Raw genomic sequence first — 24879 nt, forward strand, 5'->3', positions numbered from 1 at the left:
CAGGGAGCAGGCACCTCACTCGTCCCGTCTGCCTCCCCTCCATGCCACGCCGTTCCAAAACTAGACAAAACCAACTGTAAGTGGCCTGAATTCGACTTTCACTGCAAAAACTAGCAGGCAGCAGACGAGGTGGCCGAGTGGTTAAGGCGATGGACTGCTAATCCATTGTGCTCTGCACGCGTGGGTTCGAATCCCATCCTCGTCGCAGGATAGTTTCCTTTAGTCTGCCATGTCACAAATATACCTGGCTCCTTTGGAAAAAAGGAGGTCAGTTTGTCCAAGGAAACGTTCTCGTCGGTACACCGCCGCTTGCACTGAGCTCAAGTCTTCACACATTCCGTTGAACAAAACACCTGTACTGCAGATAGATTCCGCTATCTCTCGCAACTTAAGGTTTCCACTTTCCGCCTGTGCATAGCATATGTACTGCAGATAAATTCCACTATCTCTCGCAAGCTAAGGTTGCCACTTTCCACCTGTGCATAGCATATGGCCACGTAAATTGCCTGTTCCTCTGATCACAAACAGAAGAACCCCAAATTCTCCTGAAGAAAGCGGGCTACCTCAAGCATGCTGAGCGAGCGCTCTGCTATTTGAGCTAATTATCCTGTGCAAGGAGCAAGCACCTATCTCGTGGGCTCGCCCTCCCCTTCCCCTCCAAGCCTTGCCATTGCATCGGACATTCCAGGCCTATGTAAAAAAGAAACGTAAAACGACCCGGCTCGGACCTTTACTGTAAAAAGAAGAGGTGGCCGTCTTAAGGACTCCCTGCTAAAAGCAAGAGAGCTCCCTTCTGCACCTGTGGAACATGAACATGGAGTCATGGAGTTCCAGGAGCCACAAAATCGGGAGGGTGAGTAGGAGATTTACGCCTGCGCCACAGTGTCACAACTGGCGTGGCACTGTCCTCCTGAGTCCAACGGATGGGCTGGTTCTTTGGCCCATCCCTATTTCAACAGGGTCTTCTGCCACCAGCCCCATGTCTTCCCTGGTCCTCTTATGAGCATAGTCAACTATAAACATCACCTGCCTGGTCCTCCTATGAGCAGAGTCAAATACAATAATCACCTGCCTGGTCCTCGACTGAATAGAGAAAAAACGTATTGGAGTGGCCAACGCAGAACGTTACTGGTGTTACAACATATTATCTTCAATAAAATAACATCAAATGTTTCAATGATCACAATTATTCGGCATTCCACACAGCGGGAGAACAACGAGGTCTTCTTTACACACCTCATTCATTTCTCTGACAATTAATGTGCCCTCCCCCTCCCTTCCAAGCCTTGCCATTGCAGCGGACATTCAAAGCCTCTTTAAGACACCCCGTAAAGGGACCTGGCTTTGGCTTTAACTGTAAAAGTCTGTTTTGTTACATTCTATGTCACATGACATTTCAATAAAACATCAAATGTTTCATTGATTACAAGTGTACTAAGGAGTATGGTTACACTACTTTCTATAATTTCCCTGTTTTCTGTATTCCACAGAGCTTGAGTGAAGGAAAAGGAATTCAATACTTTGCAGGCATATGTAACAATCCTGGGAGGTGACCGGGAAATTCTCCAGGAAAAGACACAAGACACAACTGTGAAGAACCACCCACTGGTTGTCTTCAGGCAGTTCTCGGTTGAGCTGGTGCAAAAAGCCCCACTGTGGTCTTGGACTCCGCATCATGTCCGCTGATCAGAAACACAAGCAGACCCAAGGACTCCTGGAGAATGCGGGCGTCGATCCCGCTACCTCTCGCATGCTAAGCGAGCGCTCTACCATTTGAGCTAATTCCCCTGTGCAGGGAGCAGGCACCTCACTCGTCCCGTCTGCCTCCCCTCCATGCCACGCCGTTCCAAAACTAGACAAAACCAACTGTAAGTGGCCTGAATTCGACTTTCACTGCAAAAACTAGCAGGCAGCAGACGAGGTGGCCGAGTGGTTAAGGCGATGGACTGCTAATCCATTGTGCTCTGCACGCGTGGGTTCGAATCCCATCCTCGTCGCAGGATAGTTTCCTTTAGTCTGCCATGTCACAAATATACCTGGCTCCTTTGGAAAAAAGGAGGTCAGTTTGTCCAAGGAAACGTTCTCGTCGGTACACCGCCGCTTGCACTGAGCTCAAGTCTTCACACATTCCGTTGAACAAAACACCTGTACTGCAGATAGATTCCGCTATCTCTCGCAACTTAAGGTTTCCACTTTCCGCCTGTGCATAGCATATGTACTGCAGATAAATTCCACTATCTCTCGCAAGCTAAGGTTGCCACTTTCCACCTGTGCATAGCATATGGCCACGTAAATTGCCTGTTCCTCTGATCACAAACAGAAGAACCCCAAATTCTCCTGAAGAAAGCGGGCTACCTCAAGCATGCTGAGCGAGCGCTCTGCTATTTGAGCTAATTATCCTGTGCAAGGAGCAAGCACCTATCTCGTGGGCTCGCCCTCCCCTTCCCCTCCAAGCCTTGCCATTGCATCGGACATTCCAGGCCTATGTAAAAAAGAAACGTAAAACGACCCGGCTCGGACCTTTACTGTAAAAAGAAGAGGTGGCCGTCTTAAGGACTCCCTGCTAAAAGCAAGAGAGCTCCCTTCTGCACCTGTGGAACATGAACATGGAGTCATGGAGTTCCAGGAGCCACAAAATCGGGAGGGTGAGTAGGAGATTTACGCCTGCGCCACAGTGTCACAACTGGCGTGGCACTGTCCTCCTGAGTCCAACGGATGGGCTGGTTCTTTGGCCCATCCCTATTTCAACAGGGTCTTCTGCCACCAGCCCCATGTCTTCCCTGGTCCTCTTATGAGCATAGTCAACTATAAACATCACCTGCCTGGTCCTCCTATGAGCAGAGTCAAATACAATAATCACCTGCCTGGTCCTCGACTGAATAGAGAAAAAACGTATTGGAGTGGCCAACGCAGAACGTTACTGGTGTTACAACATATTATCTTCAATAAAATAACATCAAATGTTTCAATGATCACAATTATTCGGCATTCCACACAGCGGGAGAACAACGAGGTCTTCTTTACACACCTCATTCATTTCTCTGACAATTAATGTGCCCTCCCCCTCCCTTCCAAGCCTTGCCATTGCAGCGGACATTCAAAGCCTCTTTAAGACACCCCGTAAAGGGACCTGGCTTTGGCTTTAACTGTAAAAGTCTGTTTTGTTACATTCTATGTCACATGACATTTCAATAAAACATCAAATGTTTCATTGATTACAAGTGTACTAAGGAGTATGGTTACACTACTTTCTATAATTTCCCTGTTTTCTGTATTCCACAGAGCTTGAGTGAAGGAAAAGGAATTCAATACTTTGCAGGCATATGTAACAATCCTGGGAGGTGACCGGGAAATTCTCCAGGAAAAGACACAAGACACAACTGTGAAGAACCACCCACTGGTTGTCTTCAGGCAGTTCTCGGTTGAGCTGGTGCAAAAAGCCCCACTGTGGTCTTGGACTCCGCATCATGTCCGCTGATCAGAAACACAAGCAGACCCAAGGACTCCTGGAGAATGCGGGCGTCGATCCCGCTACCTCTCGCATGCTAAGCGAGCGCTCTACCATTTGAGCTAATTCCCCTGTGCAGGGAGCAGGCACCTCACTCGTCCCGTCTGCCTCCCCTCCATGCCACGCCGTTCCAAAACTAGACAAAACCAACTGTAAGTGGCCTGAATTCGACTTTCACTGCAAAAACTAGCAGGCAGCAGACGAGGTGGCCGAGTGGTTAAGGCGATGGACTGCTAATCCATTGTGCTCTGCACGCGTGGGTTCGAATCCCATCCTCGTCGCAGGATAGTTTCCTTTAGTCTGCCATGTCACAAATATACCTGGCTCCTTTGGAAAAAAGGAGGTCAGTTTGTCCAAGGAAACGTTCTCGTCGGTACACCGCCGCTTGCACTGAGCTCAAGTCTTCACACATTCCGTTGAACAAAACACCTGTACTGCAGATAGATTCCGCTATCTCTCGCAACTTAAGGTTTCCACTTTCCGCCTGTGCATAGCATATGTACTGCAGATAAATTCCACTATCTCTCGCAAGCTAAGGTTGCCACTTTCCACCTGTGCATAGCATATGGCCACGTAAATTGCCTGTTCCTCTGATCACAAACAGAAGAACCCCAAATTCTCCTGAAGAAAGCGGGCTACCTCAAGCATGCTGAGCGAGCGCTCTGCTATTTGAGCTAATTATCCTGTGCAAGGAGCAAGCACCTATCTCGTGGGCTCGCCCTCCCCTTCCCCTCCAAGCCTTGCCATTGCATCGGACATTCCAGGCCTATGTAAAAAAGAAACGTAAAACGACCCGGCTCGGACCTTTACTGTAAAAAGAAGAGGTGGCCGTCTTAAGGACTCCCTGCTAAAAGCAAGAGAGCTCCCTTCTGCACCTGTGGAACATGAACATGGAGTCATGGAGTTCCAGGAGCCACAAAATCGGGAGGGTGAGTAGGAGATTTACGCCTGCGCCACAGTGTCACAACTGGCGTGGCACTGTCCTCCTGAGTCCAACGGATGGGCTGGTTCTTTGGCCCATCCCTATTTCAACAGGGTCTTCTGCCACCAGCCCCATGTCTTCCCTGGTCCTCTTATGAGCATAGTCAACTATAAACATCACCTGCCTGGTCCTCCTATGAGCAGAGTCAAATACAATAATCACCTGCCTGGTCCTCGACTGAATAGAGAAAAAACGTATTGGAGTGGCCAACGCAGAACGTTACTGGTGTTACAACATATTATCTTCAATAAAATAACATCAAATGTTTCAATGATCACAATTATTCGGCATTCCACACAGCGGGAGAACAACGAGGTCTTCTTTACACACCTCATTCATTTCTCTGACAATTAATGTGCCCTCCCCCTCCCTTCCAAGCCTTGCCATTGCAGCGGACATTCAAAGCCTCTTTAAGACACCCCGTAAAGGGACCTGGCTTTGGCTTTAACTGTAAAAGTCTGTTTTGTTACATTCTATGTCACATGACATTTCAATAAAACATCAAATGTTTCATTGATTACAAGTGTACTAAGGAGTATGGTTACACTACTTTCTATAATTTCCCTGTTTTCTGTATTCCACAGAGCTTGAGTGAAGGAAAAGGAATTCAATACTTTGCAGGCATATGTAACAATCCTGGGAGGTGACCGGGAAATTCTCCAGGAAAAGACACAAGACACAACTGTGAAGAACCACCCACTGGTTGTCTTCAGGCAGTTCTCGGTTGAGCTGGTGCAAAAAGCCCCACTGTGGTCTTGGACTCCGCATCATGTCCGCTGATCAGAAACACAAGCAGACCCAAGGACTCCTGGAGAATGCGGGCGTCGATCCCGCTACCTCTCGCATGCTAAGCGAGCGCTCTACCATTTGAGCTAATTCCCCTGTGCAGGGAGCAGGCACCTCACTCGTCCCGTCTGCCTCCCCTCCATGCCACGCCGTTCCAAAACTAGACAAAACCAACTGTAAGTGGCCTGAATTCGACTTTCACTGCAAAAACTAGCAGGCAGCAGACGAGGTGGCCGAGTGGTTAAGGCGATGGACTGCTAATCCATTGTGCTCTGCACGCGTGGGTTCGAATCCCATCCTCGTCGCAGGATAGTTTCCTTTAGTCTGCCATGTCACAAATATACCTGGCTCCTTTGGAAAAAAGGAGGTCAGTTTGTCCAAGGAAACGTTCTCGTCGGTACACCGCCGCTTGCACTGAGCTCAAGTCTTCACACATTCCGTTGAACAAAACACCTGTACTGCAGATAGATTCCGCTATCTCTCGCAACTTAAGGTTTCCACTTTCCGCCTGTGCATAGCATATGTACTGCAGATAAATTCCACTATCTCTCGCAAGCTAAGGTTGCCACTTTCCACCTGTGCATAGCATATGGCCACGTAAATTGCCTGTTCCTCTGATCACAAACAGAAGAACCCCAAATTCTCCTGAAGAAAGCGGGCTACCTCAAGCATGCTGAGCGAGCGCTCTGCTATTTGAGCTAATTATCCTGTGCAAGGAGCAAGCACCTATCTCGTGGGCTCGCCCTCCCCTTCCCCTCCAAGCCTTGCCATTGCATCGGACATTCCAGGCCTATGTAAAAAAGAAACGTAAAACGACCCGGCTCGGACCTTTACTGTAAAAAGAAGAGGTGGCCGTCTTAAGGACTCCCTGCTAAAAGCAAGAGAGCTCCCTTCTGCACCTGTGGAACATGAACATGGAGTCATGGAGTTCCAGGAGCCACAAAATCGGGAGGGTGAGTAGGAGATTTACGCCTGCGCCACAGTGTCACAACTGGCGTGGCACTGTCCTCCTGAGTCCAACGGATGGGCTGGTTCTTTGGCCCATCCCTATTTCAACAGGGTCTTCTGCCACCAGCCCCATGTCTTCCCTGGTCCTCTTATGAGCATAGTCAACTATAAACATCACCTGCCTGGTCCTCCTATGAGCAGAGTCAAATACAATAATCACCTGCCTGGTCCTCGACTGAATAGAGAAAAAACGTATTGGAGTGGCCAACGCAGAACGTTACTGGTGTTACAACATATTATCTTCAATAAAATAACATCAAATGTTTCAATGATCACAATTATTCGGCATTCCACACAGCGGGAGAACAACGAGGTCTTCTTTACACACCTCATTCATTTCTCTGACAATTAATGTGCCCTCCCCCTCCCTTCCAAGCCTTGCCATTGCAGCGGACATTCAAAGCCTCTTTAAGACACCCCGTAAAGGGACCTGGCTTTGGCTTTAACTGTAAAAGTCTGTTTTGTTACATTCTATGTCACATGACATTTCAATAAAACATCAAATGTTTCATTGATTACAAGTGTACTAAGGAGTATGGTTACACTACTTTCTATAATTTCCCTGTTTTCTGTATTCCACAGAGCTTGAGTGAAGGAAAAGGAATTCAATACTTTGCAGGCATATGTAACAATCCTGGGAGGTGACCGGGAAATTCTCCAGGAAAAGACACAAGACACAACTGTGAAGAACCACCCACTGGTTGTCTTCAGGCAGTTCTCGGTTGAGCTGGTGCAAAAAGCCCCACTGTGGTCTTGGACTCCGCATCATGTCCGCTGATCAGAAACACAAGCAGACCCAAGGACTCCTGGAGAATGCGGGCGTCGATCCCGCTACCTCTCGCATGCTAAGCGAGCGCTCTACCATTTGAGCTAATTCCCCTGTGCAGGGAGCAGGCACCTCACTCGTCCCGTCTGCCTCCCCTCCATGCCACGCCGTTCCAAAACTAGACAAAACCAACTGTAAGTGGCCTGAATTCGACTTTCACTGCAAAAACTAGCAGGCAGCAGACGAGGTGGCCGAGTGGTTAAGGCGATGGACTGCTAATCCATTGTGCTCTGCACGCGTGGGTTCGAATCCCATCCTCGTCGCAGGATAGTTTCCTTTAGTCTGCCATGTCACAAATATACCTGGCTCCTTTGGAAAAAAGGAGGTCAGTTTGTCCAAGGAAACGTTCTCGTCGGTACACCGCCGCTTGCACTGAGCTCAAGTCTTCACACATTCCGTTGAACAAAACACCTGTACTGCAGATAGATTCCGCTATCTCTCGCAACTTAAGGTTTCCACTTTCCGCCTGTGCATAGCATATGTACTGCAGATAAATTCCACTATCTCTCGCAAGCTAAGGTTGCCACTTTCCACCTGTGCATAGCATATGGCCACGTAAATTGCCTGTTCCTCTGATCACAAACAGAAGAACCCCAAATTCTCCTGAAGAAAGCGGGCTACCTCAAGCATGCTGAGCGAGCGCTCTGCTATTTGAGCTAATTATCCTGTGCAAGGAGCAAGCACCTATCTCGTGGGCTCGCCCTCCCCTTCCCCTCCAAGCCTTGCCATTGCATCGGACATTCCAGGCCTATGTAAAAAAGAAACGTAAAACGACCCGGCTCGGACCTTTACTGTAAAAAGAAGAGGTGGCCGTCTTAAGGACTCCCTGCTAAAAGCAAGAGAGCTCCCTTCTGCACCTGTGGAACATGAACATGGAGTCATGGAGTTCCAGGAGCCACAAAATCGGGAGGGTGAGTAGGAGATTTACGCCTGCGCCACAGTGTCACAACTGGCGTGGCACTGTCCTCCTGAGTCCAACGGATGGGCTGGTTCTTTGGCCCATCCCTATTTCAACAGGGTCTTCTGCCACCAGCCCCATGTCTTCCCTGGTCCTCTTATGAGCATAGTCAACTATAAACATCACCTGCCTGGTCCTCCTATGAGCAGAGTCAAATACAATAATCACCTGCCTGGTCCTCGACTGAATAGAGAAAAAACGTATTGGAGTGGCCAACGCAGAACGTTACTGGTGTTACAACATATTATCTTCAATAAAATAACATCAAATGTTTCAATGATCACAATTATTCGGCATTCCACACAGCGGGAGAACAACGAGGTCTTCTTTACACACCTCATTCATTTCTCTGACAATTAATGTGCCCTCCCCCTCCCTTCCAAGCCTTGCCATTGCAGCGGACATTCAAAGCCTCTTTAAGACACCCCGTAAAGGGACCTGGCTTTGGCTTTAACTGTAAAAGTCTGTTTTGTTACATTCTATGTCACATGACATTTCAATAAAACATCAAATGTTTCATTGATTACAAGTGTACTAAGGAGTATGGTTACACTACTTTCTATAATTTCCCTGTTTTCTGTATTCCACAGAGCTTGAGTGAAGGAAAAGGAATTCAATACTTTGCAGGCATATGTAACAATCCTGGGAGGTGACCGGGAAATTCTCCAGGAAAAGACACAAGACACAACTGTGAAGAACCACCCACTGGTTGTCTTCAGGCAGTTCTCGGTTGAGCTGGTGCAAAAAGCCCCACTGTGGTCTTGGACTCCGCATCATGTCCGCTGATCAGAAACACAAGCAGACCCAAGGACTCCTGGAGAATGCGGGCGTCGATCCCGCTACCTCTCGCATGCTAAGCGAGCGCTCTACCATTTGAGCTAATTCCCCTGTGCAGGGAGCAGGCACCTCACTCGTCCCGTCTGCCTCCCCTCCATGCCACGCCGTTCCAAAACTAGACAAAACCAACTGTAAGTGGCCTGAATTCGACTTTCACTGCAAAAACTAGCAGGCAGCAGACGAGGTGGCCGAGTGGTTAAGGCGATGGACTGCTAATCCATTGTGCTCTGCACGCGTGGGTTCGAATCCCATCCTCGTCGCAGGATAGTTTCCTTTAGTCTGCCATGTCACAAATATACCTGGCTCCTTTGGAAAAAAGGAGGTCAGTTTGTCCAAGGAAACGTTCTCGTCGGTACACCGCCGCTTGCACTGAGCTCAAGTCTTCACACATTCCGTTGAACAAAACCTGTACTGCAGATAGATTCCGCTATCTCTCGCAACTTAAGGTTTCCACTTTCCGCCTGTGCATAGCATATGTACTGCAGATAAATTCCACTATCTCTCGCAAGCTAAGGTTGCCACTTTCCACCTGTGCATAGCATATGGCCACGTAAATTGCCTGTTCCTCTGATCACAAACAGAAGAACCCCAAATTCTCCTGAAGAAAGCGGGCTACCTCAAGCATGCTGAGCGAGCGCTCTGCTATTTGAGCTAATTATCCTGTGCAAGGAGCAAGCACCTATCTCGTGGGCTCGCCCTCCCCTTCCCCTCCAAGCCTTGCCATTGCATCGGACATTCCAGGCCTATGTAAAAAAGAAACGTAAAACGACCCGGCTCGGACCTTTACTGTAAAAAGAAGAGGTGGCCGTCTTAAGGACTCCCTGCTAAAAGCAAGAGAGCTCCCTTCTGCACCTGTGGAACATGAACATGGAGTCATGGAGTTCCAGGAGCCACAAAATCGGGAGGGTGAGTAGGAGATTTACGCCTGCGCCACAGTGTCACAACTGGCGTGGCACTGTCCTCCTGAGTCCAACGGATGGGCTGGTTCTTTGGCCCATCCCTATTTCAACAGGGTCTTCTGCCACCAGCCCCATGTCTTCCCTGGTCCTCTTATGAGCATAGTCAACTATAAACATCACCTGCCTGGTCCTCCTATGAGCAGAGTCAAATACAATAATCACCTGCCTGGTCCTCGACTGAATAGAGAAAAAACGTATTGGAGTGGCCAACGCAGAACGTTACTGGTGTTACAACATATTATCTTCAATAAAATAACATCAAATGTTTCAATGATCACAATTATTCGGCATTCCACACAGCGGGAGAACAACGAGGTCTTCTTTACACACCTCATTCATTTCTCTGACAATTAATGTGCCCTCCCCCTCCCTTCCAAGCCTTGCCATTGCAGCGGACATTCAAAGCCTCTTTAAGACACCCCGTAAAGGGACCTGGCTTTGGCTTTAACTGTAAAAGTCTGTTTTGTTACATTCTATGTCACATGACATTTCAATAAAACATCAAATGTTTCATTGATTACAAGTGTACTAAGGAGTATGGTTACACTACTTTCTATAATTTCCCTGTTTTCTGTATTCCACAGAGCTTGAGTGAAGGAAAAGGAATTCAATACTTTGCAGGCATATGTAACAATCCTGGGAGGTGACCGGGAAATTCTCCAGGAAAAGACACAAGACACAACTGTGAAGAACCACCCACTGGTTGTCTTCAGGCAGTTCTCGGTTGAGCTGGTGCAAAAAGCCCCACTGTGGTCTTGGACTCGCATCATGTCCGCTGATCAGAAACACAAGCAGACCCAAGGACTCCTGGAGAATGCGGGCGTCGATCCCGCTACCTCTCGCATGCTAACGAGCGCTCTACCATTTGAGCTAATTCCCCTGTGCAGGGAGCAGGCACCTCACTCGTCCCGTCTGCCTCCCCTCCATGCCACGCCGTTCCAAAACTAGACAAAACCAACTGTAAGTGGCCTGAATTCGACTTTCACTGCAAAAAGGAGCCGGAAGCAGACGAGGTGGCCGAGTGGTTAAGGCGATGGACTGCTAATCCATTGTGCTCTGCACGGGGGTTCGAATCCCATCCTCGTCGCAGGATAGTTTCCTTTAGTCTGCCATGTCACAAATATACCTGGCTCCTTTGGAAAAAAGGAGGTCAGTTTGTCCAAGGAAACGTTCTCGTCGGTACACCGCCGCTTGCACTGAGCTCAAGTCTTCACACATTCCGTTGAACAAAACACCTGTACTGCTGATAGATTCCGCTATCTCTCGCAAGCTAAGGTTTCCACTTTCCGCCTGTGCATAGCATATGTACTGCAGATAAATTCCACTATCTCTCGCAAGCTAATGTTGCCACTTTCCACCTGTGCATAGCGTAAATTGCCTGTTCCTCTGATCACAAACAGAAGAACCCCAAACTCTCCTGAAGAAAGCGGGCTACCTCAAGCATGCTGAGCGAGCGCTCTGCTATTTGAGCTAATTATCCTGTGCAAGGAGCAAGCACCTATCTCGTGGGCTCGCCCTCCCCTTCCCCTCCAAGCCTTGCCATTGCATCGGACATTCCAGGCCTATGTAAAAAAGAAACGTAAAGCGACCCGGCTCGGACCTTTACTGTACAAAGAAGAGGTGACCGTCTTAAGGACTCCCTGCTAAAAGCAAGAGAGCTCCCTTCAGCACCTGTGGAACATGAACATGGAGTCATGGAGTTCCAGGAGCCACAAAATCGGGAGGGTGTGTAGGAGATTTACGCCTGCGCCACAGTGTCACAATTGGAGGGAGGGATGCTGGATGTTGGACAACCACATTGAATTTTAGTATAATGAAAATGAAGAAAATCTTATGCTTCTTTGTTTTATGTATGTTAGTTACCACTAAAAAAAAGACATAAACATTTTCAAAACAGCATTTTCATTTAACAATAATAAGAACCAATTAACAATTACTGTTTAACATAACAAAACAAGCAAATCACAACATCGTCAACATGAACTAAACTTAAGTAGCCTTACATTGCATGGCACTTTGAGTGCTCTTATATCACTGAAGTGGCTTTTTTTTGGTTTGTTTGTTAATGTCCATAATTTTGTCAGTTATGAAACGTCCAGCCTTTCCCCATCTGGCCTGCATCTCCGTCTCCTCCACATTGTTCCACCGCAGCCACTCCCTGTAACAGACTGAAAAGAAATACATAGATAAACAGTGTCACACCAGAACAAAGAAAAATGTAAATATAATTAACCCAGCACTTGGCATCCCACAAAGCCCTTGTGGCTACTCTTACCTTTTAATGTGTAGTTCCTGTGGGGTTAAAGGCTGCCTGGTGGTTTTGGTAGTGGGGCAATCTTTCCCCATGATGCTCTTTTCCCGCAGGTTTTAATGCCCCACATCGCCACTGCCATCTCCTTCACAAATAACCAATCCCTTTTGCTATTCTGGATACTGGACCACGTCTCTTTTCGAATGCTCACTTCTCCTCCCAAGTGAATCTGCCAAAAATCCAAAACAAAAATAATCAAGGTATTAGATTGTACTTACATACAAAAGTCAGAAACACTTGAAGTGTAGTTGGGGTTCTTACATTAACCCATGCACACAGATACAGAGGGCAATGTAAACATGTTGTAAATAGGACAAATCGTGTACCTCATCTCCTTTGGGAGAAACAGAGGGTCCCACCTCATCTGCACAGCCAGACTCTGCAACTATATAAAGCATAATGTAAACATACACAACCTGCAGGATCCTACAGGATCTTTGAGAGAAAAAGAACACATATATTACAAATTTGAGAGATGACGAAAAACATGACCAAAAAGATAAATCCCCCAGATATAGGCTTCCCCAATTGCATATCCAAAGCAGTGGGCTAAAATTTGAATTTGCTTTATGCATAGCTGCTATTCCATGAATGTTTATGTTTTGTCTTCATTTCCTGGTTCAATCTGGATACCGAGGCATTCCCAGGTCAGGTAAGATTTATAATCCCTCCAAAGTGTTCTGAGACTACCCCATGGTCTCTCAAAAGTTGAATGTGCTTGGAAAACCAAACCTGATACCTGCGTTCTCAAAATCCTGAGACAGCAGAGTAAAATGTGTGCCAATCAGCCCCACCCTTACGAAAATGAACCATAGTCTTACTATAATAATTATATAGTGTCCTGTAGTAAGTTTCTAATTTTCAATAGTATTTTTCGCCAGCTACGGTATCGCTATAGTTTTTTTTTTAGTTCTGTTTATTAGCTGTGGTAGCCCTATAATATTTAAATTGTAATACTTATGTACCTAGATCTTTGCAGTATTCTTATATTATTTTAAGAAGTATTACTGTACTATGTAATGTAGTGTTCGGGTAGTTGTTTTTTGAACACACTATAGAACATTCTTATTGTAATATTATGATGATGTTAAAGTGAATTTGTAGTATTACTATAGTCATTTCCTGAAAAAAAACCCAGTAATACTACAGGAAATACTATAGAGATACTATATAAATACTATAGTATAACAATAACTTTACTTTAAGATTACCAAAGCCAACTCTATAATAATACTATAGTAATTTTCTATAGTGCGTTCCTGTGTTTACACCTCAGCAGACAGCACACTTAAACATCGACATACTGCATGTCTAAGTAGCCACAGCAGTCAGTAACAGTAGTTGTTGACTGTATGAGAACTGCAAGAGATGAAGAGGGAGAGACGGCCCCTGGATGAGACAGAGATGTGACCCACGACCAGTTCCTTAGAATTTATAATAACTGCAGCGTGTTTAGGATCCAGATGTTTCATAGAAGAGACACGTTCTGCCTGCCACTGTTAACAGAGACCTGTCTGCAGTGAAGTTCAGACACTTCACTGATAAACCACAGAACTGTTGATTTAACATTAGGCTTCATGATCAGAGAAGGTTTTTATATCATGTTATCCCGATTTCAGCGTACTACACTCTATCAGAATGTAGTCATTCCTATGGAATCAGGTTATGGAGCAAAATTGTGTGCAAGATAGCATGTTGATTGAACGTTAGTTATGAAATTGTGCCACAGATAAAATACTAAATTACAAAATAAAAAAGAGGTTTCATTAAGAAGCTACATTTTTGGCTGACAAATTGCATTTTTGTTTGAATGGCATCCTCAGAACTTAGGAAAAATGAGGGGGGGAAACAATCTGTCCTCACCATTGCATTGCACAGAGTTCAGTGACTTCAGCAAATGTTGCTGCAGTTGTAAGTTTAGCGCTTGTAGTGTGCTATTCTCAGCCTCGACTGCTGCTGTGATCTTCTCCTGCTCCAACAACCTGTTATAGAAGGAAATATGTCATGACTACCTGTGACTGGAAGAAACAATAAATATTATATTTTGTGAAATATACAAGTTGAAGTTATCTGCAAAATGAACTTTTTGTCTACCAGCCAACGGCTAGTGAATGTTTAAAGTTTGCAAGTAGGTTAAACAAAACACAAAAAACATTCTTAACATTCTTAATGCTGTTCAAAACTCCCTTACTTGTTTTTGGTTTCCTGCAGTTGAAGAGACTTATCATTAAATTTCTTGAGGTGGAGGCGTTGTTTTTGTTTTGCATCCTCAAAAAGTTTTTGAGGAACAACCCCACCATCATCATCATCATCATCATCATCATTATCATCATCATCATCGTCTGCTTCAGAGAATGTATCTGATAAGATATGCTCTCTCATTTTCTTGCTTGGAAGTGGGCAGAGCGGAGACAGTTTTTTTTTCATTTTTCTTTCCTTAAGTAAGGCCATGAGGTTGTTTTTTTTGGCCTCTTCTGCTGCTTTTTTCTGATTTGTCTGGAAACATGGATAAAAGCATAATTATAAAAAGGCATCACAGTGTCCCATACAAACAAACCAAAACGAACAAGGCAATGTGAAAACAATATATGGTTAATGGATAGATTAGTACCATGATTGGAGCATGATATTATTACCATATGAGGTCAGAAACGCAAAAACACATTGCAGTACACAAATGGTTAAAGTTCATGTCAAAGTTGTATTTTACATTTACATTTACGTTTACTCATTTGGCAGACGCTTTTATCCAAAGCGACTTACATTTGAGGAACAACATACAAGCATCACCAGAGCATCAACTACAGATCTACAACTGACAAAACATACTAGTAAGAGCAGCAATAAATACTAGTAAGAGCTCACAGTACATATCACATCAATGGGGTAGATACCTAGGGAAGGAAGTAAGAGTTAACAAAAAGTGCAATCAAAACAAAAAGTGCAATCTTTACAAGATCATTGTAGGGGATAGAAGAAGAAGAGCACAGGAAGTGCATGTTAGAGGTTAGGAGTTAGAGGTGTTATAAGATGAAGTGTTCTCGGAAGAGATGAGTTTTCAAGAGCTTCTTGAAGTTAGAGAGGGACGCCCTGCTCTGATGGCGTGTGGTAGCTCGTTCCACCATCGTGGTGTCACACGACGACGGTGAGAATAGCCGGGACTGGGATTGCTTTGTGTGAAGGGATGGCAGAGCCAGGCGGTGTTTGTTGGCGGAGCGTAGCGGCCGAGAAGGAACATAAGTTTGTATTATGGAGTTTAGGTAGATGGGTACAGACCCAGGAGTCACTCTGTATGCAGCATTAGTGACTTGAATTTGATTCTGGAGGCCTCGGGGAGCCAGTGGAGGTCACTGAGTAATGGAGTGACATGAGTTCTTTTGGGCTGAGCAAAAACCAGACGTGCTGCTGCGTTCTGAACCATTTGTAAGGGTTTCACCGCACAAGCTGGAAGACCAGCCAGGAGGGCATTGCAATAGTTAAGAGAGATAACCATGGCCTGTACCAGAAGCTGGGTGGCTTACTGAGTGAGGTAGGGCCTGATTTTCCTTTTGTAACTGTTAGATACATCAAAGTGCAACAAGATGGCAATAGCTGTATTATTTGAAGCCATCAACGTTACATTTATGTTTTTGGCTTCCTCTTTCTCGGGGCGTGCCGGTGGGGGTGTGGTCTCCTTCAGCCGTCTCACACGGAGGCGTTTCCCCATGGAGAGCTCCTCTTCCACTTCTTCTCTCGACTCTGGAATGTAAATCACACTGGATATAAGTACTTGAAATCACCTGCTATAATGTTACATACTGTCATGTGATATTAATAGTTGCCTGAGCCACTCCGTTTGCTGTCCTAAGAATAAAGTATTGAACTCAGCGGCTCAGCAGCAGTTAGCTTGCCACCACTAGCTAGCTAATGTTAGCTAGAACGGCTAAACGCGTTAGCCAAAACTCACATCAGTTAAAAACGTTAGCATTAGATAAAGGTATCCAAGTTTGCCATTTAATTACTCTTATTATGTTCCGAACTATTGGAGGTAATTACTCACCCTTCAGGAACAATACTTGGCCTTTAAAATAGTCCTTTTGCTGTCAAAATCCTTAATGTAAGAAATAGGGACGATTTCGTTACACCTGTCTTCTATATATCTTACATAAGCAAACATATTTGTTAGTGATATTTATATTTATAGCTGAGTTATGGTATAATTATATTTTCAAAGTTGATAAGTAACGTTATTCTAAATTCTTCGTAAATCCTATTGTAAAATGTCCAAGTACCAAGTAACTAACTTAACCAAGTTACTTCAACGGAGGGAAGCACACAAGTGAGATGCCCTGTTGCCTTGGATACAGTCTCAGATGTCTAAGACACACTATTCTACCACTATTTATCAGATAAAGTACTGGGGTCTGTATAACACAGCCCATTTACACAGTCACAGTATTGTACCCTTCAGTAGGAGGATTTTTACAGGACTGTAGTATTGGGCTGCAGTTCTACAAAATAATCTGGCAACTGAGAGTAATTTTTATTAGTGCCACAACCCTAGTCCGCAAATGAATGGTTAATTTAAACTGACTAGTTCAGTTTGTACAGGCAACAATGTTTCCTTATCAGTGAGGTTTTTTTAAGGGACGTGTGAGGCTCAGCTTTTAATAACTTAATTATTGTTTAAATTCAACATCCTGTTATTCATGAATATGTCTGTTAATAATGATGTCAATGTTCTTTTTTTATTTTTAGAATGTCAAGACGCAAGTAGAGCCTAACAGCACAATTAAATTACCCCGTGCAAGACTAAAAAGAGGACATTTGAATGTAAGTAATTCCATGAGAAATAATTATTGTAATGTATAGGATAATAATTATTCAAAGGATTTATAACTTCAGTCTTACCTGATGATCTTCTTTAAAGATGGTAGATGGTTAAAATCTTTAATTTTTTCAGGCATTGCTCTTCACAGCTCACTGCAAAGATCAAGGAGGATCACACACTGTAGATGTTGAGGTGAGAATTCCTGTATGTTTTCATATCGCAATGTATATTGCAGAAAATAAAATATTGCCGTGTCATTTTCCAAAATTATGCATCTCTAATTGTGTTTATGCCATCTTTCCTTCATATTGTGCAGACCATGTCTCCATCTGGCCACTTGAAGCTTACACATCAATCTTGTCCAGATCACATGGCTGATCAGGTGAGCTCTACAACCAAACCGTGGGTGCGAGGTTGTTGGATGCTGACAAAATGTTTTTCTAAATTATACTTCTGTGTGTTTAGGCCTTGCCCTATGCAGAATACAGCAGAGAAGAAGATGGTGCTTCTGGATCAGATTCACACACTGCAGATGTTGAGGTGAGAGAGTAATGTTCTCTTAAAATTTATGGTAAGTGGTCATTTTCCACTGGGCCTTACTACATTTGATACTGTTTTTTCCCTCTGTGATTGTGCCATCTCTTGTTTATCCTGTGCAGACCATGTCTCCATCTGGCCATCTTGATCTTCAGTTGGATCCAGATGACACAATGGTGAGCTCTTCTACCAACCACATCTGAGGGTTGCCAGTTAATTTCAAATTCTACTTCATAAAGTAGGTTGACTGACCATAGATTCCTTGGAAAAGTATTGTGTTTGGACTAGTCTAATCCTGGTCAAGCTAGTTTTGAGGCTTAGCTTCACCTCAGACTCGTCTAGTGCAACAATCTATCAGCAGTCTAGCCAGTATGACACTCCATATTCCAAGTTCTTCCTAGGGAAGAGTTCCGTGAATTGAATAATACAAGTCGCAAGGATTTGAAATTAAGAAGCAGAATTCAGATTCCTTATAGCAGCAGGAAAATAAGCTGTTTTTAAACTGGATTGTTATGATGGACAAGGACCTGTAGCTCCTCTCAGAGGGCAGAGGCATGTGAATGACACAAAACAGTTATACAGTTGAGGTTATTAGCCCCACAGGAATTATGGAACATTTTCCCAAAATTTTTCGTTGCCTCATTGCCAAGTAGAAGGAGACAAAATAAAAGACGCCACAAATAAATGAACGCATGGGAAACTAATAATTTTGGCCTCAACTGTAGGTCAAAAACTTCACCAGTTACCGTTTTTATCAAGTTTGAATTAGTCTGTCATATTAAACACTTTAATCCTAGTTCAGTTTCTTCAAGTTCAAGTAGAAGTTTTGGCTTTGTTCAATAATTGTCACTTATTATCTACTCCCTACACCCTATCTAGGGAGTTCTATGTAGAAAATTGTATGTTAAGATCACCGGTAAAATGAAAACAGGGCTCATTCTCTAGGCACTGTTAATTAAGTCATTGCTGTCGCACAATTAAAATGCGCCATATCAACATGACCAATTTTTTATATATTGGTGCAATGTGTGATAGTATATAGGCTATGGATTAGTGTTTGGTCATTCTGGGATTAGAGCCTGACCAATATGGGTTTTTGCCGATACCAATATTACAGTGAAAAAAGCAGATTTGAGCCAATATTTTGATTTTAAGAATGATTTGGATAGTAGACCCTTTTACTGTATAAACTACACTTAGAACAGGCCGATATTGAAAGCTGGTATGTATGTGGGCTATAAAACCTTTTCCTAAATGGATTATATTAATAAAATAGATTACAGTCTCAACAACTGAGCATGTAAACAATTGCACATCAATAAATATTTGCTGCTGGAAGGTGCAACATCTTCAGCTGTCTGTAAACAGAGCGAGTGAGAGAGAATAATGTGTATTTTACATTCCACATAATCTGCCTCAATGGCTTTTTCAAATGTATGTTATTCATATCTAGTTTATCCCTTTACCAGCACTTGTTAATTCTAACCAAAGCTACGAGAAACCATTTAACCTCCTTTGGTATAAATCATGCTGTCTATGATGCAGTGACCTGCTGTTGAATGCATTTAATACTACATGACTGTCTATGACAAGGACTTGCAACTTCAAGATTTCATTTTACAATAACTACAACATTACACATTCACTTTCACAAGAGGAACTAGATCAGACTAGGTTCCAGCTGTGCAAATCATGAGGTCAGGGCAGGGCACAACCATTAATGTGACACTAGTCAGTCATAAGTTTTACTGTCATTGTAGACATACGCTCATGAATGTGTTTTCTTGTCATTTTGTAGCCCATGTCTTCGTCCGATCACGTTCTGCTTACATCTGAGCTGCAACCAAGTGACATGGCCCAGCAGTTTAATTGTGATTCATCATCTGAATGCAGTGTTTCTGGAGTTGATTCAGAAATTCCATGCATAATATAACAGGAACACAACTTGATGATTTGTTAAAGCTCATAAATACTCATAAATACTATAATTGGCAAAGAGGTAATACCCAGATCAAAATATTTGTTCAATAAGGACTTTAAAAACAACTCAGACATAGTGGAGTTCCACTTCTACAGCAAAACCTGTAAAGTATACATTGGCACACAAGAAGACATAGATAACAAAAACATTGCCCAGTGTGCAATCTGTAGTGCTCCCATTGATATCAGTTCCTTGAACAGTGCAAGTTTTTTTTAGAAACATACTAGTTGAACCTCAAATCCAGACACTGCTTGAAAATCCTCAGATTCAAAACAGAATGAGTCCACAGAATGAACACATCATCTCTGACATATATGATAGTGAAAAGTATCAAAACTTGTCAAAACCAGGTGGAATTTTGTCAGCTCCAAACAATTTGTCATTCAATTTCAATTCTGATGGCTCACCTGTGTGCAAGTCTTCCAAATTTTCAATTTGGCCCATACAGCTACATTTAAACGAGCTCCCTTCCAGAATGTAGTACTTGCAGGTCTTTGGTTTGGTGCTCAAGAGCCAGTTATGCCCATTTTTCTCAGACCCTTTGTTGATCAGGCCAAAACACAGGCATCCAAAGGTGTCTCTTGGAGAAAAAATGGAACATGTGTCTACAGCAAAATTGTTGGTTTATGTTATTGTGTAGACTCAAAGGCAAGACCAACCATGCAAAACACCACACAGTTCAATGGATACTTCGGTTGTGGCTTCTGTTTACATCCTGGTACTCTAGTAGAGAAACAGGTGAAATACACTGACTGCCACAGAATATCCTGACATGCTGGGAGATATGGAGCAAGCGGTAGCGCAAAACAGAAGTGTCAGAGGAGTGAAAGGTCCATCACCACTCATAAACATGCCTTATTTTGATATAGTGTGGGGCTTTGTTCCAGATTATATGCATGCTGTCTTACTTGGTGTTATTAGACAGCTCACAGAGCTTCTTTTGAACAGTAGTGAGCAACCCTACTACACTGGGAGTCCCAACACTATGAGGGTGCTAGAAAACAGGATCAGGGACATAAAGCCACCACACCTGATAACACGACTACCCCGACCCCTTGCAGAATTCAAGCCCTGGAAAGCCTCAGAGTGGCGAGCATGGCTCCTGTTTTATAGCTTGCCAGTTCTGAATGGTGTACTTCAGCCACGCTACGTGAAGCACCTTGGCCTTCTGGTGTCAGCAGTATTTCTACTTTTGAAAGACAACATTACCTTCCAAGACATCAACAAAGCAGATGAGATGCATTTCGAGTTTTTAGCAAGGTTTCAGTTGCTGTATGGGGAGGCATTTAATGTACACCTGCTAACTCACCTTGCCAAATCAGTTAAATAGTGGGGGCCACTCTGGGCACACTCAGCATTTGTGTTTGAAAATGCAAATGGTGGTCTGTTGAAACTAGTTCATGGAACAAAGTGTGTTTGTGATTGTGAACAAATTCCTCTTGCACAGAGCAATACCACTCTTTACCACAAGTTATGCAGTTAGTGAGCAAGTGAAGGAGTTCTGTTTGGATGACAGAAGAGTAAAGAGTTTCACAAAATATCAAGACACAACTGTTGTGTGCTGGATAATGGCATGGTGACAGAGGCTACCGATGATGAAATAGGGGCCTTCATTTCTGCACAAAAACCTGCACCAGATGAAATGGTAGTACACAGAAGAATGGTGCATAAAGGACTGGTTTATACCAGCAAAAACTATAGCTATAGCTATAGCTATGGCCTCAGTAAGAGATGCAGAGACTGTTTTGCAAAGCTGAGGGATGGTGTTTATGGAGAAATTCAGAATATAATTTCCTTTCCTTCAGAATGGGGTCCAGAAATTGCTGTCCTTTTTAAAAAGCTTTATACACAAGCCTCCTTTCCTTTAACACAAGGTTATGGGTTTGTGTCACATATCAGACTTGTAAGTGAAAGGGTTTCTTCACCAGTGTGTCTGATTTCAGTAGACAGGTTAGAGCAGCAATGCATGGTTTTAAAAACAGGTGATCAGATGTACATTTGTTACTTTCCAAATGCACATGAGAGAGACTAGTCTTTCATAGAGCTCATTCTGTAGCTTAGTAATCTTAAGTACAAGCTACTGACTAAAACTTTGATTAGCTCTCTTTTAGGGATATATTCTTTCTTTGAAAAAACACAATTGGCATTTTTTTTTTACTATTGTGGCATATTTTTAAGAACAAACAGTTAAGCACTTAAAATGAATCAACATATCTATTAACAAAAGTTATTAAATCAGTTAAGTTCTAAGCTTCCCTGACCAGCTCAGAGCTGTTGAACACAATCTTGATTCAATAAATGGAGCTGGTTCTACTGTCCACAAGTGTGTTCACATGATAACAAGTGATTGTATAATCAGGGTGAGTTGTTGGTGATTGGTAAGCCCTGTCTCTTTAAAGGTGATCTCTGGCTTTGGGTGTGAATGTCCTCCTTGATCTTTCTCTGGCCATTCGCTGCAGGTTGTTGGATTGAATTGACTTTGACCCCTTTGCAGCCAATGCTGAGAATGGTTTTGGTCTTGACATCTATTTCCAGATATTCTTTGAGCTTCTTCTCTAAGCGTCCTTGATATAGTGTTTCCCAGTGGTGTCACATGTCGTTGCTTGAGGGTATCTCATCTGAGATCTTAAGTAGAAGTAGTTAGTGTTTTTTGGCTTAGAAGACACTGGCTAGATGTTTTGACAGCCTCATACTTGTTGCTGGGATGCTTCTGGTTGTGCCTGTTGAGTTAGGATTGTCCATCCTGGCCTTACGTCAAGTCAGTATTCTTATTATCCATTATTATTATTGTATCTGTTTGCCCTGAGTCACACTGCTGCACCTTCCTCTCTGTATCCTCCTCCTCCTCATTGACGAGATATTGTGCTCTGTGTAGGAGGGTTCTCCTCACTGTTGATGAAAATGGATGTGCTGTTGAGGTTTTCATAGGGATTCTTTGAACATTTTTTATTGCAATTGTCTACTTATAAAGATGGTTAATAAAACTAACTGCTGGAAAGTCACATCTGACAATGTAAAGGTTTTTATGTCTGATGAGTCCCAGTAATGTGTATGTTATATGGTTGATGTTATAAGGGCTTTGTTATTGGTTTGTTGTGCTCACCGCTTAACCAGGGGGTTGTGCTCAGGCAGCATCCTTCCCCTATTAAATATATGTGTGTGTTATATGTTCTATACGCTGGCTACTAAGGGTCAAAGAGGTTTTTTTAAATTTGTTTTGTTTTTGACTTCTTTTGTGGTACCTCGTAATACTTTTCTTCCTTCCTTCTGTGTCCACTCGGCTGCTCTCAGCACAACGCCCCAGTATACTTCTGACCCAGTGATTCAAAACCGCACATTGTGCTTCCCGTATTTTTCCCTTTCTCTATAGTGAAAGTTGCTGTATGTCTTCCTAGTTGGTGACCTCATGGGATGTGAAGCCCTATTCCCCTCATGGATAAGGCACTGGCCTCCTAAGCCAGGGATTGTGGGTTAGAGTCCCATCTGGGGTGCGGGGGAGCAGAGTGGCGCAGCAGAAGCCTGCTGTGCCCAGTGATTCAAAGCCAGGGATTGTGGGTTCGAGGCCCATCTGCAAAGTGGCAGAGCAGAGTGGCGCAGCGGAAGCGTGCTGGGCCCATAACCCAGAGGTCGATGGATCGAAACCATCCTCTGCTAGTACTGTTTTACTGGCAGCCTGGCGATGTGTGGTGAGGTGTCAAGGAAGCCATCTACACCAGGGTTGAGAAGCCGTCATTGAACAGGGGAGGGGGTCTACGCCACCACTTATCCCCCACTTACAATGCTGTCCTTTCATCTCTTCCCAGGAAACTCAACAAACGTAACCTATTGACCTCAGGTGAAGATACCAACGAAGGTCGTTCAGTCTTGGCCACAAGTAGTCTTAACGACTGTAACGACTGTAACGACTGTCGTCACAGCAACAAGGAACACTTACGAACCAGCTGTATCGATGACCCGGGATAACGCCCCCACTGAGGTGAAATAGCTGAGTTTCCCTGCCAGTCAGTCAGAACTGAAGAAGTCCTTTGGATGAGGGACGAAACGTCTTCCAGTGTCTTCAACCAAGTCCAGTTGCCCCTGATTTTAACCTTCGTTGGATAACTATGACCTGGATGACTGAGAATCTTCATAGACTTCTGACCCAGTGATTCAAAACCGCACATTGTGCTTCCCGTATTTGTCCCTCTCTCTATAGTGAAAGTTGCTGTATGTCTTCCTAGTTGGTGACCTCATGGGATGTGAAGCCCTATTCCCCTCATGGATAAGGCACTGGCCTCCTAAGCCAGGGATTGTGGGTTAGAGTCCCATCTGGGGTGCGGGGGAGCAGAGTGGCGCAGCAGAAGCCTGCTGTGCCCAGTGATTCAAAGCCAGGGATTGTGGGTTCGAGGCCCATCCGCAAAGTGGCAGAGCAGAGTGGCGCAGCGGAAGCGTGCTGGGCCCATAACCCAGAGGTCGATGGATCGAAACCATCCTCTGCTAACAGTGATTTATGGGCAGCGTGGTGCCAGTGATTCAAAACCACACATTGGTCCCTTTCTCTATAGTGAAAGTTACTGTATGTCTTCCTAGTTGGTGACCTCATGGGATGTGAATCCCTATTGGCCTTATGGATAAGGCACTGGCCTCCTAAGCCAGGGATTGTGGGTTAGAGTCCCATCTGGGGTGTGGGGGAGCAGAGTGGTGCATGACCTCATGGGATGTGAAGCCGTATTGGCCTTGTGGATAAGACACTGGCCTCCTAAGCCAGGGATTGTGGGAGAGCAGAGTGGCGCAGAGGAAGCCTGCTGGGCCCATTGATTTAAAAACCACACATTGTGTTTCCTGTATTTTTCCCTTTCTCTGTAGTGAAACTTGCTGTCTGTCCTCCTAGCTGGTGACCTCATGGTATGTGAAGCCCTAGTGGCCTAATGGATAAGGCACTGGCCTCCTAAGCCAGGGATTGTGGGGTCGAGTCCCGTCTGGGGTGTGGGAGAGCAGAGTGGCGCAGCGGAAGCGTGCTGGGCCCATAACCCAGAGGTCGATGGATCGAAACCATCCTCTGCTAGTACTGTTTTACTGGCAGCCTGGCGATGTGTGGTGAGGTGTCAAGGAAGCCATCTACACCAGGGTTGAGAAGCCGTCATTGAACAGGGGAGGGGGTCTACGCCACCACTTATCCCCCACTTACAATGCTGTCCTTTCATCTCTTCCCAGGAAACTCAACAAACGTAACCTATTGACCTCAGGTGAAGATACCAACGAAGGTCGTTCAGTCTTGGCCACAAGTAGTCTTAACGACTGTAACGACTGTAACGACTGTCGTCACAGCAACAAGGAACACTTACGAACCAGCGGTATCGATGACCCGGGATAACGCCCCCACTGAGGTGAAATAGC

The 24879-nt window shown here is 44.4% G+C and overlaps 1 protein-coding gene and 12 non-coding genes across 13 annotated transcripts in view; 7 read left to right on the plus strand and 6 right to left on the minus strand.

Moving 5' to 3' along the window:
* The window catches only part of LOC119891504 (scavenger receptor cysteine-rich type 1 protein M160-like), a 1270577-nt gene that overhangs the window by 550388 nt on the left and 695310 nt on the right, over positions 1–24879 (minus strand). The window lies entirely within an intron of this gene.
* On the plus strand, positions 124–205 carry trnas-gcu. The gene has a single exon. It is a non-coding gene; the product is annotated as a tRNA-Ser (tRNA).
* trnaa-agc lies at positions 1716–1788 on the minus strand. Its single transcript has one exon. It is a non-coding gene; the product is annotated as a tRNA-Ala (tRNA).
* On the plus strand, positions 1916–1997 carry trnas-gcu. Its single transcript has one exon. It is a non-coding gene; the product is annotated as a tRNA-Ser (tRNA).
* Positions 3508–3580, minus strand: trnaa-agc. Its single transcript has one exon. It is a non-coding gene; the product is annotated as a tRNA-Ala (tRNA).
* On the plus strand, positions 3708–3789 carry trnas-gcu. Its single transcript has one exon. It is a non-coding gene; the product is annotated as a tRNA-Ser (tRNA).
* Positions 5300–5372, minus strand: trnaa-agc. The gene has a single exon. It is a non-coding gene; the product is annotated as a tRNA-Ala (tRNA).
* Positions 5500–5581, plus strand: trnas-gcu. The gene has a single exon. It is a non-coding gene; the product is annotated as a tRNA-Ser (tRNA).
* Positions 7092–7164, minus strand: trnaa-agc. The gene has a single exon. It is a non-coding gene; the product is annotated as a tRNA-Ala (tRNA).
* trnas-gcu lies at positions 7292–7373 on the plus strand. Its single transcript has one exon. It is a non-coding gene; the product is annotated as a tRNA-Ser (tRNA).
* trnaa-agc lies at positions 8884–8956 on the minus strand. The gene has a single exon. It is a non-coding gene; the product is annotated as a tRNA-Ala (tRNA).
* Positions 9084–9165, plus strand: trnas-gcu. Its single transcript has one exon. It is a non-coding gene; the product is annotated as a tRNA-Ser (tRNA).
* Positions 10872–10951, plus strand: trnas-gcu. Its single transcript has one exon. It is a non-coding gene; the product is annotated as a tRNA-Ser (tRNA).

The sequence above is a fragment of the Micropterus salmoides genome, unplaced genomic scaffold, assembly GCF_014851395.1.
Source record: "Micropterus salmoides isolate LMB-PRFRI ecotype aquatic unplaced genomic scaffold, ASM1485139v1 Ms_hic_scaffold_7, whole genome shotgun sequence".
Classification (NCBI taxonomy): domain Eukaryota; kingdom Metazoa; phylum Chordata; class Actinopteri; order Centrarchiformes; family Centrarchidae; genus Micropterus; species Micropterus salmoides.